The sequence below is a fragment of the Natator depressus genome, chromosome 2 (assembly GCF_965152275.1).
Source record: "Natator depressus isolate rNatDep1 chromosome 2, rNatDep2.hap1, whole genome shotgun sequence".
Taxonomy (NCBI): Eukaryota; Metazoa; Chordata; order Testudines; family Cheloniidae; genus Natator; species Natator depressus.
Window position 1 is genome coordinate 86,813,364 of NC_134235.1, and position 13,936 is coordinate 86,827,299.

Sequence of the window (13,936 nt, forward strand, 5' to 3'; positions counted from 1 at the left end):
TGTGTTGCCAGTTTACCAGAAGCTGACACCAGCCCTCTGGTAAAGGTTTTGTGTGATAAAATCTGTAATTTGGGGAAATATATGCAAAATGACATATGTTTAGTGGATGGGAAAGAAATGGAGAAGCAGAGAAGTCAGTCCATTAGGTGTGAATTGCTTTGGTTTGCAGACTGAATTTCTTAATGAGACAGGATGAGTGAGGTAATATCTTTTATTGTATCAACTTCCGTTGGTGAGAGAGACAAGCTTTCCAGCCACACACAGCTCTTCTTCAGGTCAGGTATTCAGAGAGTCACAACTAAATGCAAGTGGAACAGATTGTTTAGCATAAGTAGTTAGCACGTATTCAGGCTGCTCTGCCTTGAATGTTCCCTTAGCCTGGGCTAACTGCAGTGAAGACATACCTTGAGAAAGGAGTTCACAGGCATGTTTCCAAGTTCTGACATAATAGCTGCATGCCTGTAAAACAAAGCACTTTGGTGTCAAATCTGTTTAATTGTCCAAAAATGGATACTTCTAGATTTAAATTATTTCTCTAATTTTTAAAGTCAGAAGGGTGATGAAAAATTAACTTAATCATGTAATTTTTTGTTGTGGAATCACTCAAGGTTTGTGTGTGCGTACTGTATGCTTTTTGAGGTGTAGTGAAATGTGCACTATGGTTACTTAGTTAAGCCTAGTCACATAGCCACAAATTATGGGCCTGATCATGAAATGCCATATTAACTATTATGTATATTATGGTGGTGCCCAAAATGAGCAAGCAAATTGTAAGATGAGCATGTTAAAAAACAGACCGAGAAAGGGAGGGGGAAAGTGGTGCTGTGGCATTTCCTGCCACAAAATCATTTTTAAAAACTGCAGCTTTCACAGCAAAAATTGTTTCTAATCCTTAGAGTTGTGACGAAAACTGTGGAAACACAAAACGATTGTAAACTTGGTACAATGATATCTTCCTGAGTCTTCCAACAGCCTAAAGCAGTGGCTCAGAGAGAGATTAACTGACTCACTCCCCACAACACATTGCTAAGTCTGAAACCTTAAAGATGACAGTTTAAATGTCAACACTTGCAACTATTCACTGCTGTTCATTTTGTCAGAAACATCCAACTGATGTGCTTACTCCACAATCCCTAACTGCCTCCCTAGGTGCTAAAAGCATCGCCTTCACCAGTGACTACTTATGTCACACAGTTATATCTTGTCAATAAAAACATGTCATTGAAAACATGAAGACAGTATCAAGTACAGTCAACTCATATTAAAAAGCACACAGGGACTACTGTACTTGTAATATTCAGATTCATATTCAATTAAATGGCAATAAACATTAACGTAGAGTTAAGGTAGTCCAGTGGTAGCACGTGCTCTTCCAGAATGTCAAGTTCAGCAAAACTCAAACTTCTGAAAACTAGAAAATACAGAGTTAAGGTAAATTCCCATGCAACCTTAACTTTGCCCTTTGGAGCTGACAGTAGCCACTGGGAATTATCTGTGTCATGCTGTCTTGCCTAGCTCATGACCTGAGTACCAGCCTCAGGGCAGACTGTCAAAAAGCAGGGCACGGACACCCCAAACTGGTTGTATGTTCTATAATTAGATTTCACCAACCTGGTAACAAGTGTGAACTTTGAAAGCACTGTAACAGTCTTATCATGGAGTTACAGACGGTCCCCTTGGGCATTCCAGTCTGTGTTGCCATTGCTGCAAGCTGGACTATGTGATAGATCAGGGGTGGGCAAACTACAGCCCGCGGGCTGGGTCCAGCCCATCAGAGTTTTTAATCCAGCCCTCGAGTTCCACTGAAGCTTGCACCGCTTCACCCGCTCGGCGCTTGCAAGCCCCTGCGCCCCGCTGCCACTCCCCAGCTGGAGCACCAGGTGGTGGAGTGGGGAAAGTAATGGGGTGGGCCTGGATAATAAGTGGGTGGGCCACGGCCCACCTGTGGCTACGCCCCTGGAGCAGTGTCTTTTCGGATTTAAAAAACACGTCGCTGTTGCAGCTCTTTTGAAAATGAGGCCCTAACATACAGTTTGTGTTCAGACAGGAGCAAAATGTTGTGGTAAAATCAACAAACAGCTCAGTAATGTACTTTTCTAGCAGCACATTGTTTAACAGAATTATTTTAATAGTGTTGATTTTGAAACAAACTTGTGTTGTCCCTGTTTGAACATGAATTGTTATTTTTGTGAGTATTCATGGCCCACCATACCATTTCCATACCCAGATGTGGCCCTCAGGCCAAAAAGTTTGCCCACCCCTGTGATAGATGATCACTTTACATCAAAAATAACAACAGTATTCAGGTTACTCCCAGTCACTATCCTCAGGTCAGTTGTACTCAGATCTCAAACCAAAGACAATGCCTGTAGCCAATCCTGTTATAAACTAACTAAAGCTTTGTTAACTAAGAAAATAAATGAGTTACTTACAAGGTTAAAACAGGAAACATACACGCCAATGAGTTACAGTCTTAGATTTGAAAAGGTAACATAAGCTTCTATAATAAGCAGCTCTGTATGTCCTTAGGGCTGACTCATGCCAAGCAGCATGGGAATCTCTTGTTTAGGAATCTTTGCCCTTCAGAGTCCAGACAACATAAAAATCCAGTTTCTCCTTATCAGGGATTTTTATCCCTTTCACCCCAGAATCCAAACTGATGAGGTGCATTCATGCACGTCTCCCCTTCCTGGAGGGAGTGAGGAATGCAGTCAACAAGGTCTTTGTCCTTTGATGCTACCCGATGCCTCCTTTGCCTTCAGTGGGCCATCTTGTGTGCAGGACAAGCACTTTTCCTTAATTAATGCTGCTTTTCCTGTTTGGTGAGTTACACAATTAGAGGTTTTACAATGCAAACACTTAGTATAACTTTATACCATGGGATACAGATATTGTACGTAAAATTAATACATGCAGCATCCTGCAAGCATTCCATAAAGTCTAAACACTAAACATGTTCTTATAACACTAATATATCTTTTAATTGTACTAACCCACAGGTGTGCCAGACAGTTTTCAACTATGCATTTGTCAGTGTTCAGTGAGGTCCTGGGCCTTTGGTATGAATTGGCATCTGGTCTTCCAGCATCAGTCTGCATGCAGTCTAGCTGCATTCGCTATGTGACCTATAGCTGTATGGTGGAAGGAAAAGTGGAGCTGCTTGGAAGAGCTGTGATTTGATATGAGGAGATCTGGGTCTGAGTCCCTCATGTGTATTATCAAAGGAAGGAGGTGCATATGTATCTTGAGGTTCCAGCCTGCATTTTTTCAATACAGAACTATATAAGTTGCTTCAGTAGCAGGGCACTGGGGTCTTCTTGCCATGGGTGTTGTCAGTAGTGAGGTGGGATATGAGAGCAATCTGTGGATTTAATGATGGGTGGGGAAGGTATAGGTTTAGGTAGTATCCTGTGCACAAATGTGAAGGGGTTGTAAGAGGGTATGAAGTGATTGTTAAATTTTCAAGAGTGGTATTCTGTCAGGGGAGTAGGCTCAATGTTTAAGTGTAGGAGAGGTGCAGGTAGTACCGGTCCATTACAGTGAAGAGGCAGAGTGGGAGTGTGTGTGTTATGGGCATTGTGTATGAGGCATAGATAAAAAAGGACAGTGTTAAGGCTGTGTGGGTGTTTACTAGGTGCAAACACTTCAGAATTCTTCCAATAATTTTCTGTAGACTGGACGCTGAGTGTGAGGGTTTTGCATATGCATCTTGAGAAGTGTTAGATCCTTATAAAGTATCTCCCTTCCAAAGGCCAAAACCAAAAGGTTGTAGGGTTCAGCTAACAGTAAGATCCTCTGGAGGCTCTTCCCTTCCCCAGACAGTCTTCTTTCTCACAAGCAGGGTGTTCCCTTTCTTCCTCTTACCTCCACTTGTCACCTTGGGTGGAAGCCCAGTGGTCTGAAACTCCTTCTTTTCAGTATCTTCAGGGAGAAGCAACAGGCCCATTCTTCTTCTAGTGCTTGTTCACGTCCATTCCACATTAGGTGTGCGCGCGCTGCGTGCACGAGCGTCAGAAACTTTTTCCCTTAGCGGCTCCCGGCAGGGCCCCCAGAGTAGTGCCACTGCACTGTGCATATATACCCCCGCCGGCCCGACCCCCTCCAGTCCTTTCTTACCGTCCGTGATGATGCTGGAACAACCTCTCTCTCTCTTGTAGAAGAGCAGTCCCTTAGCCTTTAGAATAGCTGTTATCAGTTGGTTAACATACCTATTGTGGACACTTAAGTCATTAGGAGCTTGGAGGCTTCCAGCTCCCGCTGCGGGGCATTCCGCAGGCCCACGGCTTCAAGGCTTGCGCCACGTGCCGCGAACCTATGCCAGTTAGTGACCCCCCACGATTCGTGTCTACGTTGCCTGGGGGACGGACATCAAACTGAACGGTGAAGGATTTGCAAGGCGTTTAAGCCAAGAACAAGGAAAGAAATAGACTTTCGTCTAAAGCAGCTGTTGATGGAGCTGCATTGCAACCGCCGGGCCCGGAGCACCCAACGCCGGCTCAGGCTTCCTTGGTGCGTAGTGCCCCGGAGCTACTGAGAGACCCGGCACCGGCTAAGCACCGTAAACTGTTGGCCCCAGAGCGCCAAGCTAGGCCCTGGCACCGCTCATCCTCCCTGGTGCAGCCCCCGGCGCAGCCAAAAGGAAGGCGTGGTCATTCCCGCACAGGAGGCCAGCGCCTCCCAAGGTCCCGAGAGCCAATAAGAGCAGGAAGGCCATGGTACTGGCACTGATGCCAACAGTTCCAGCAGCATGAGCCCCACCGAGCCCAGACTTAAGTGAGCTCAGTGCGAATGATGGGCTCAAGGGCATAACGGATCAGCCCTCTACGCCTGGCACCTTTGAGGCTGCGAAGGACCTCATCGAGCTGTCAGCGGCGAGCCCCCTCCCGTTTGGGGAGAACCCTCCAGCACCCATGCCTCGGGTGCCGTCGAGGGGTAAGCCGGCAGTGGTGTGCCGCTCGAGGACGCCGTCCCAGCACCACTCCCAGAGTTGGTCCCGGTCGAGCTCCGACTCCACGGACTCAGTTGCCAGCGGCCCAGAAGGAGGTTGTGGCACTGGCAGTGGGTTGGCGCGAGGAAGCACCGGAAAGGGCACGCCACTCTCCAGCACCATCCAGAGACTGGCACCAGGAGGAGTCGAGACGGCCCTCTCCAGAGGACTCCCACAGATGGTCCCAGTCCAGGGAACGCCGGTACCAGTCCCGGTCCCGGGGATACCAGAACCGCTCCCGCTCAGCCAGGAGCTGCTTGCTCTCCTGCCGGCGCAGATCATTGGCACCGCCATGGCCTTTGTGATCAGCATCGCCGCAGTCCAGTGCCGACTCCGGCTGCTATACCTACCTGCACCGAGCCCCAGCCAACAGGGACCCTCAGGTGGGCTGGCAACCCCAATGGGGGCCACCAGGCCCTTGGCCCTTCTGGACCCCCTGGGCTTATCAGGAGCGCCAAGGGGCCCTGTCCAGGGCAAGTTACTCGGTGCAGCAGTCCCAGTCCCCACACCTATGCCAGATGGTGCCAGAGGCTACAGTATCCAGGCCTCCAGCATCCCCCCAGGATAAACGGGAGAGACCGGCACCGAGTCCGGTGCTGTCCCATGGACTCCCGCCCCAGCCTGAGCTGGAGGCCCCTCCCACAAGAGAAGGGGAGCAGGAGGACCAACCGGGGGGGGGGTCGAGCTGCAGCTAACCTCCTCGTCTTCCCCGAATGAGGCAGTGGCGGGTACAGAGCTGTCCGGCCCTCCATTGATAGACCATAGAGCCCACCAGGAATTGCTGCGCAGGGTCGCCCAGAACTTGGGGTTGCAAGCCGAGGAGACAGTTGAGCAGGAGGACCCCATGGTGGACATTTTGAACCCCGAAGGTCCATCCAGAATAGCGCTCCTGCTCATTAAGACCATTCAGTCCAACTATAAGACTATGTGGTACACCCCGGCCTCCAGCACTCCAATGGCCAAGGGAGTGGAGCGTAAATACTTTGCCCCTTCTAAGGGCTATGAGTTCCTATTCTGCCAACTGAGTCCATGCTCCCTAGTGGTCTCAGCGGTAAACGAAAGGGAACACCATGGACAGCAGGCCCCGGCCCCTAAGGCTAAGGAGGCGAAATGCCTGGACCTTTTTGGCAGAAAGGTGTACTTATCTGGGGGCCTTCAGTTGAGGATTGCGAACCAGCAGGCCATCTCCAACAGGCACAATTTCAACTCCTGGGCGGTGGTGGGGAAGTTTAAGGACAACCTCCCGCAAGGTTCCCAACAGGAGTTCACGGCCCTGCAGTAGCCAAGACCTCTCTCCAGGCCTCCCTGGATTCGGCGGATGCGGCGGCTAGAACGATTGCGTCCAGGGTGGTCATGAGGTGCTCGGCGTGGCTCCAGGAGTCAGGCCTGCCACCCGAGGTCCAGAATACACTCCAGGACCTCCCCTTGGAAGGGTCCGGGCTCTTCTTGGACCAGACAGACACGAGGCTGTGCAGCCTCAAGGACTCGCGAGCTACGCTTAAGTTGCTGGGTATGCACACCCCTGTGACCCAGAGGAAGCCCTTTAGGCCTCAGCCTCCCCTTCAACGCCAGTACCAGCCTCTCCATAGGCATGAGCCTTACCGTAGGCGAGGCAGGGGTAACAGGCAATGGCACAACAACAATAGTAACAATAATGCGCCGGGCCAGAACCAAGGCCAGCACAAACCCTGGCCGAGCACTATGCCAGACTTTTGAAGGTGCGCTCGAGGTCAGCATACCAGACCAGCCACCAGATCCATCCCCTTGTTTCCTGAACCGCCTGTCCTGTTTCTCCCATGCGTGGTCCACCATTACAGCAGACCGTTGAGTCTTACGCACGGTGCAGAATGGGTACTTGCTGCAGTTCGCCTCCCTCCCCCCCCTCACCTCCCTTCTCTGTCCCTCTTCAGGGACCCCTCTCACAAGCATTTTCTAGAGAAGGAAGTCCACTCGCTGCTAGAGGCGGTGGCGGTAGAGATGGTGCTGCACAGCCTAAGGGGGAAGGGGTTCTACTCCCAGTACTTCCTCATCCCCAAGACCAAAGGGGGCCTTCGCCCCATCCTAGACCTGCGCAGGCTCAACAAGTTCCTGGTCAAGACCCAGTTCCACATGGTCTCTCTGGGCACCATCATCCCTTCCCTGGATCCGGAGGACTGGTACTCTGCCCTCGACATGAAGGACACGTACTTTCATATCGCCATCCACCCAGCACATCGGCGGTTCCTACGCTTCACCATGGGCCGAGAACATTACCAGTTTGTGGTTCTCCCGTTCGGTTTAGCCACGGCCCCAAGGGTGTTCACAAAGTGCATGACGGTGGTGGCAGCCTTCTTATGGAGGCAGAGAATCCGGGTGTATCTGTACCTCAACGACTGGCTCCTGGCAGGCCGATCTGAGGTGGAAGTGCCGGGCCATGTGGAGGTGGCCCTGAGATTGTTCTGCAAGCTAGGGCTCCTGGTCAACGTCCCCAAGTCCATGCTCGTACCCACGCGAAGAGTGGAATTCATAGGGGCAGTCCTGGACACGGTGCAGGCCAGGGCAAGCCTTCCAGTATCCCAATTCCGGTCTATCCAGCAAGCGGTGGCCTCCCTGCGCCAGTTTCCAACGATGACGGCCAAGTGCTGCCTGCGGCTGCTGGGCCACATGGCAGCATGCACGCATGTGGTCAGGCATGCCAGACTGAGACTCAAGACACTGCAGGCATGGCTCGCTCGGGTGTACCGCCCAGGCAGGGACCCCCTGGACTTGGTAGTGATAGCCCCAAGGGACATGCTGGACTCCCTGCTGTGGTGGCAGTCCCAGCCTGTGGTTTGCGAAGGCATCCCCTTTGCCACCCCACAACCGGACCTGGCGCTGGTGATGGATGCGTCAGACCACAGATGGGCAGCTCACCTGGGGAACCTCATGGCGCAGGGTTTGCGGTCCGGAGCGGAGCGATCACTCCATGTCAATGTGAAGGAGCTCAGGGTGGTTCATGTCGCATTCCAGACCTTTCACACCACTCTGAGTGATCACAGCATGACCGTTCTTACAGACATCACTACTGCCATATTTTATATAAACAAGCAGGGCGGGGCTCATTCCTTGCCACTCTGTCGCAAGGCTCTCCTCCTCTGGGACCTTTGCATAGCCCATGCAATTCACCTCGAGGCCTATCTCCAGGGGTGCGGAACGAGCTGGCGGACTCCCTCAGCAGGTCGTACCGCATGCATGAGTGGACACTCAGGGTGGACATCGTGCTTTCGCTCTTCCACAGGCGGGGGTTTCCCCGGGTAGACCTGTTTGCCACCAGGGCCAACACCCAGTGCCCGCAGTTCTGCTCATTCCAGGGCCACAGCCCGGGTTCGCTCGGAGAGGGGGCTTGATGTATGCCTTCCCCCCCGCTCCGCTCCCCTTGGTGCACAAGGTCCTGCTCAAGATGCGCGGGGACAGGGCAGCGGTGATCCTCATTGCCCCAGCCTGGCTCGCCAGCACTGGTACATGTAGCTCCTAGAGCTGTCGATGGAGGTCCCAGTAGTTCTGTCCCTACACTGAGACCTCATTACGCAGGATGGCGGGCGGTTTCTCCACCCTGACCTACAGTCACTGCACCTGACGGCATGGAGGCTCTGTGGCTAAATGCCCTGGAGAGCCAGTGCTCCTTTCCCATGCAGCAGATTCTGCTTGGCAGTAGAAAGCCCTCTACCAGGACGGCCTGTATGGCCAAGTTGAAAAGGTTCTCGTGTTGGTGTGAACCCTAACAGGTGCAGCTGTGCCAGGCCCCGGTGCAGGCCATCCTGGAGTACCTCCTGCACCTCAAGCAGCAAGGGCTAGCCCCGTCCTCACTCAGAGTGCACCTGGCGGCCATCTCCACCTTCCATCCGGGGTTCTCAGGGGGCATAGTGTTTTCCCACCCAGTGGTGGGACAGTTCCTTGAAGGGTTGGAGAGGGTGTTCCCGTACTCCCACCCCCCAGTCCCACCATGGAACCTTAACCTGGTCCTCTCTAAACTCATGGGACCCCCATTCGAGCCCCTTGCTTCCTGTTCTCTCCTCCACCTTTCCTGGAGGGTGGCATTTCTTGTTGCCATTACCTCGGCCGGAAGGGTGTCCGAACTGAGGGCCCTCACGTCTGAGCCACCATATACGGTATTTCACAAGGGCAAGGTGCAGCTCCGGCCACACCCCAAGTTCCTCCCTAAGGTGGTCTCCCAATTCCATCTGGACCAGGACATTTGTCTGCCGGTGTTCTTCCCGAAACCCCGTACGGACCCAAGTCACTGCAGCTTGCACACCCTGGATGTGCGTCGAGTGCTGGTGTTCTATTTGGAGTGCCCCAAGCCCTTTCGCAAATCGGCGCAGCTGTTTGTGGTTGTAGCCGAGAAGATGAAGGCCTCCCGGTGTCGGCACAGCGGATTTCGTCTTGGATTACAAGCTGCATCCAGGCGTGCTATGAGTTCGCAGGTGTTCCGGTCCACTCAACCAGGGTGCAGGCGACTTCCACGGCTTTCCTGTCACAGGTCCCGATCCAGGAGATCTGCAGAGCAGCCACCTGGTCCTCAGCGCACACCTTCACGACCCCCTACGCAATCAACTAGCAGGCCAGAGGGGACGTGGCCGTTGGCAAAGCGGTCCTCCGAGCAGTTTTTCCGTGACTCCTACCCTCCTCCAGAGGTAAACTTGTGATTCACCTAATGTGGAATGGACGTGAACAAGCACTTGAAGAAGAAAAAATGGTTACTTACTTTTCTCGTAACTGTTGTTCTTCAAGATGTGTTGTTCACGTCTATTCCACGACCCACCCTCCTACCCCTCTGTTAGAGTCGCCGGCAAGAAGGAACTCGAGGGGGTCAGGCCAGCAGGGGTATATATGCACGGCACAATGGCGCCACTCGGAGGGGCCCCGCCGGCCTGATGGGAGCCGCTAAGGGAAAAATTTTCCGACGCTCGTGCACGCGGCGTGCGCATACCTAATGTGGATGGACATGAAGAACACAGCTCGAAGAACAACAGTTACAAGCAAGCAACTGTTTTTTTTCAGTTGGCAAGGATGAAGCTTTCCCCATTCCACCCTGAGTTTAGTTCTTGAAGCGATGAAAGAATAGTTCTCTCTGCAAGCTTATTCAATCATTGATCTCTCTGTGAAGCATCAACAGAGATGGACATTATAAATGATAGGTTTTTTTGAGGTGGACGCTTGTCCATTAAGAATTGGAATGAGACCAACTCATCTTGCTCAGCTAACATTTGATTTCTGCCAACCCAATGTTGTCTTGAACTGATGTCTTAGAAGAAAAGCTCTGTATACTGTTTTCCGATTTGTGAGATATAAAGTCCCTAGGATTCTCTTACCTTGTGTCAAGCTGTCTAGAGTGGCTCACGACTGACAGTACCAACCACAGGGCGGACCGTTAAGAAGCAGGGCACAAACCTCAAATTGGTTGTGAGTTCTATAATTAGATTTCACCAACCAGTATCAACTGTGAACTCCTCAAGCACTATAACAGCCGTAACAAGGAGTCACACCAGTCCCCTTGCGTACTTTGGTCTATCTTGCCACCCAAGCAAATTTACCTTTGTGATAGATGGTACCTTACACCAAAAATATTCAGATTATTCCCAGTACCAAAGGTTCAGTCACCCCAGGTCAGTTGTACCTCAGATGTCACACTAAAGATAACGCTTGTAGCCAATCCTATAATAAAATAACTAAAGATTTATTAACTAGGGAAAAGAAACAGTTATTTACACAGTTAAAGCAGGTAAGCAAACATACACAAATGAGAGACTTTTTGAAATTTAAGACTAATAGAAGCTGCTGCAATATGCAAGGTTTGCATGCCCTTTAGAGCTAACCCAAGCTAAGCAGCTTGGGGATCCCTTGCTTATGCTTAGAAATATTGCCCAAATACCAAGCAGCATAGTGATAGAGTTCCTTCTAGTCCGGGACTTTCATACCCTTCCCCTAGATTTCAAATTGATGTGCAAGTTTTTGTGCCTGTATCTTCTTCATGGGTGTGTGTGTTGGGGGGGATCAGCGAAGTCTTTGTCCTTTCATGGTTGGCTCATTTGGTTTCAGTGGGCCTTCTTGTGTGGCGGACCAGCACTTTGCATTAATTAATGCCTCTTTCCTATTTGGTGAGCTACACAGTTACAATGCAAACACTTAATATAGCTTTATACCATGGGTAAGGCTACGTTTTAGTCACGGGTATTTTTAGTAAAAGTCATGGACGAGTCATGGGTCATAAACAAAAATTCATGGGCCCGTGACCCGTCCATGACTTTTCCTGGGCGACACCACGGCGGGTGCTGGGGGAGGTGGCCTGGGACCCCCACAGGTACTGAGGGGTGGGGAAGGTTGGCAGGGCTGGCAGGAGCTTCCTACCTGGCTTCGTGTCCCTGCAGCTCCTAGTGGCGGGGGCCAGGACAGGGGCTCCGCTGTTCCTGCCACAAGCTCCAGCTGCCACAGCTCCCATTGGCCAAGAACCACAGCCAATGGGAGCTGTGGGGGTGGACCCTGCAGGCACGGGCAGTGCGTAGACCCCCCTCTGCTTCCTCGGAGCTATGGGGGGGGCATGCCATTGGGAGCCGGGGAGTCCCCCACGCCAAGGGGGGTAAGTGCCCCCGCACTCCCCTGCCCCTAGCCCTGTGCCCCCTCCCAACACCCAAACTGCTATTGCTGGTCCAGGGGCTGCCTGGCTCAGGCAGCCCCTGAGTCAGCACCAGCCGCTGCAAAAGTCACAGAGGTCACAGAATCCATGACCTCTGTCACAGACTTGCAGCCTTAACCATGGGATACAGATGTTATATTTGAGATCGGTAAATGCAGCACACAAGAAGCATTTTATCAAGTCTAAACACTAAAAACATTCTTATAAACTTAACATCTATTTTAACAATGCTAACACACAGGTGGGCCAAACAGGTTTCCAGCTCTCCATTTGACATGTTCAATAAAGCATAGGGGCCTTGGCATGAGCTGGCACCTGGTCTGCCAGCATCACCCCTTTATGTTCATTATCTCTTCTAAGGCATGTCTACATTATGGCACCAGAGTCATGGTGCTGCAGCTGTGCCGCTGTAGCAACATAGGGTAGATGCTTCTCACATAGATGGAAGGTGTTTTTCCAGCAGTGGAGTTAATCCGTCTCTCTGTCAACGTAGCTGCGTCTACACCAGTGATTCAGTCAACCTAACTATCGAGCCCAGGGCTCACATTTTTCACAGCTGTGAGCAATGTAGCTAGGTTGATCTAATTTTTAAATGTAGACCAGGCCTGAGCTTGTGGATTTGTACTTTTGCTTTGTGACATTCTTTCTTTGCTGGGAGAAACTGTGCTATGAATGTAGGTTCTGCTTTGCTCTTCTAAAACTAATAAAATCCTTTACAATGAAAATAAAGCAAAACACTTACTTCAACTTCTGGTGCTTCCCACACCCAAGGGAGAGCAATAGCCTGAATGTGAAATTACACTCTGGAGGGCTTTATGTATTAAATAGCATAATTATGGAGTGACCTACTTGTTCGTTACCAAATTTTGGCACAAGTCTAGTAATAGACAAATTGGGGAGGGAGAGGGGGAATGAAAAAAGCCATTACAGAAGCTAAATATGCATGCATCTCTGTTCCATCCTTATATATATATAATATGCATTTTTATGTAGATATAGAAGTACAGATATTTATGTGTATTCATGTCAGGGTCACACATAGGATCAGTGTACTCATAACTTCCTTCTGTTCTAAACTTGTTTTTCATCCTACCTCTTCTTGCTTACATAAAACAGACCTACATATTTTTAAATCAATTAATTGTAGAGACACATGCAGAGTGCTCCAAAGAGCTAAAATTAGAGGGCTGGTCAAGTAATAAATTATTTAAAATATTTGTTGGGTCAAACACCTGACCCACTTAACATATATATCTGGCCCCCTGTGATAGAATGCAAGATTTAACTTTAAAGAAATAAAATGGACTCTTAGCTCTTGTTGTACAGAGAGCCTTCTAGACATGAAGAGAGTATAACCAACAAAGAACTGTTTTCCTGAGACTGCAGAAAAACTGAAACATTGGCTCTAAGATATGTTAACTGTCTCCACTCATCTCAGTATTATAATTTAAGCCTATAAACTACACTGTATGAGTCAGATTTAGCCTGAATTGCACAATTATGCAGCTCTGTACACAAATTGGGTTAATCATATATCCAAGGGATTAAAGGATAGAAATAGTGGTTGTCCTAAAAGTGTCCAGAACCACTCTTTCACTAATGGTGAATGTGATAAAGTAAGCCTATTAACTAAAGTTTAGCTACTACTTATGGACTACGTTTTATCCTGGAGAGATCTGCAAACCTCCCATGGTTATCAATGGGATTTCTTCTGTGGATCATGGGTAGTATATGTTCCTGAACTTGGAGACTTGACACACACACAGCCAAATGAAAATATGAAATTTGGCCCTCTTCACAGAATGGGTTTAACTTGCTTGATTTAACATATAACTTTGTTTGATCCCTTGAAGCCAGGGCACACCACTTTCACCAGCATGCACTGTGCTAATGCTTCTACATTAGCCAGTTAATCCCCCTGGAACATGGAGCTTGGAGTATTTTTGAGGGAGTTAAAGGAGGGTGTGCTGGTCAAGTAATTTCAGTTTATTTAGTATACCTCAGTTCTGTGTATTTAAAATATTTTATACTGATTACATTTTGGGGATTTTAATATAAAAACTTTGCAAAAACTATGTCGTCTATAGAGCAGCTTGGGGAAGCTGCCATCAAGCCTGTCTAAATTATGCTGGGGCCCCTCTAGCCCTTGGAGCAGCCCAGGATCAGAAGGGCACAAGGTGGTTTAAATCCATCTTAGCCCTGTGGATGCAAGCATACAACGTCACGCACGGTGCCTGCTCTGAGGACCTTACAAGCCAAGTAGTGTAAAAAAAAAATAAATAAAAATCTAAAACCAT

General features: G+C 49.8%; 1 protein-coding gene across 4 annotated transcripts in view; it reads left to right on the forward strand.

Annotated features, from left to right (window-relative positions):
* The window catches only part of RALBP1 (ralA binding protein 1), a 64,942-nt gene that overhangs the window by 27,395 nt on the left and 23,611 nt on the right, over nt 1-13,936 (forward strand). The window lies entirely within an intron of this gene.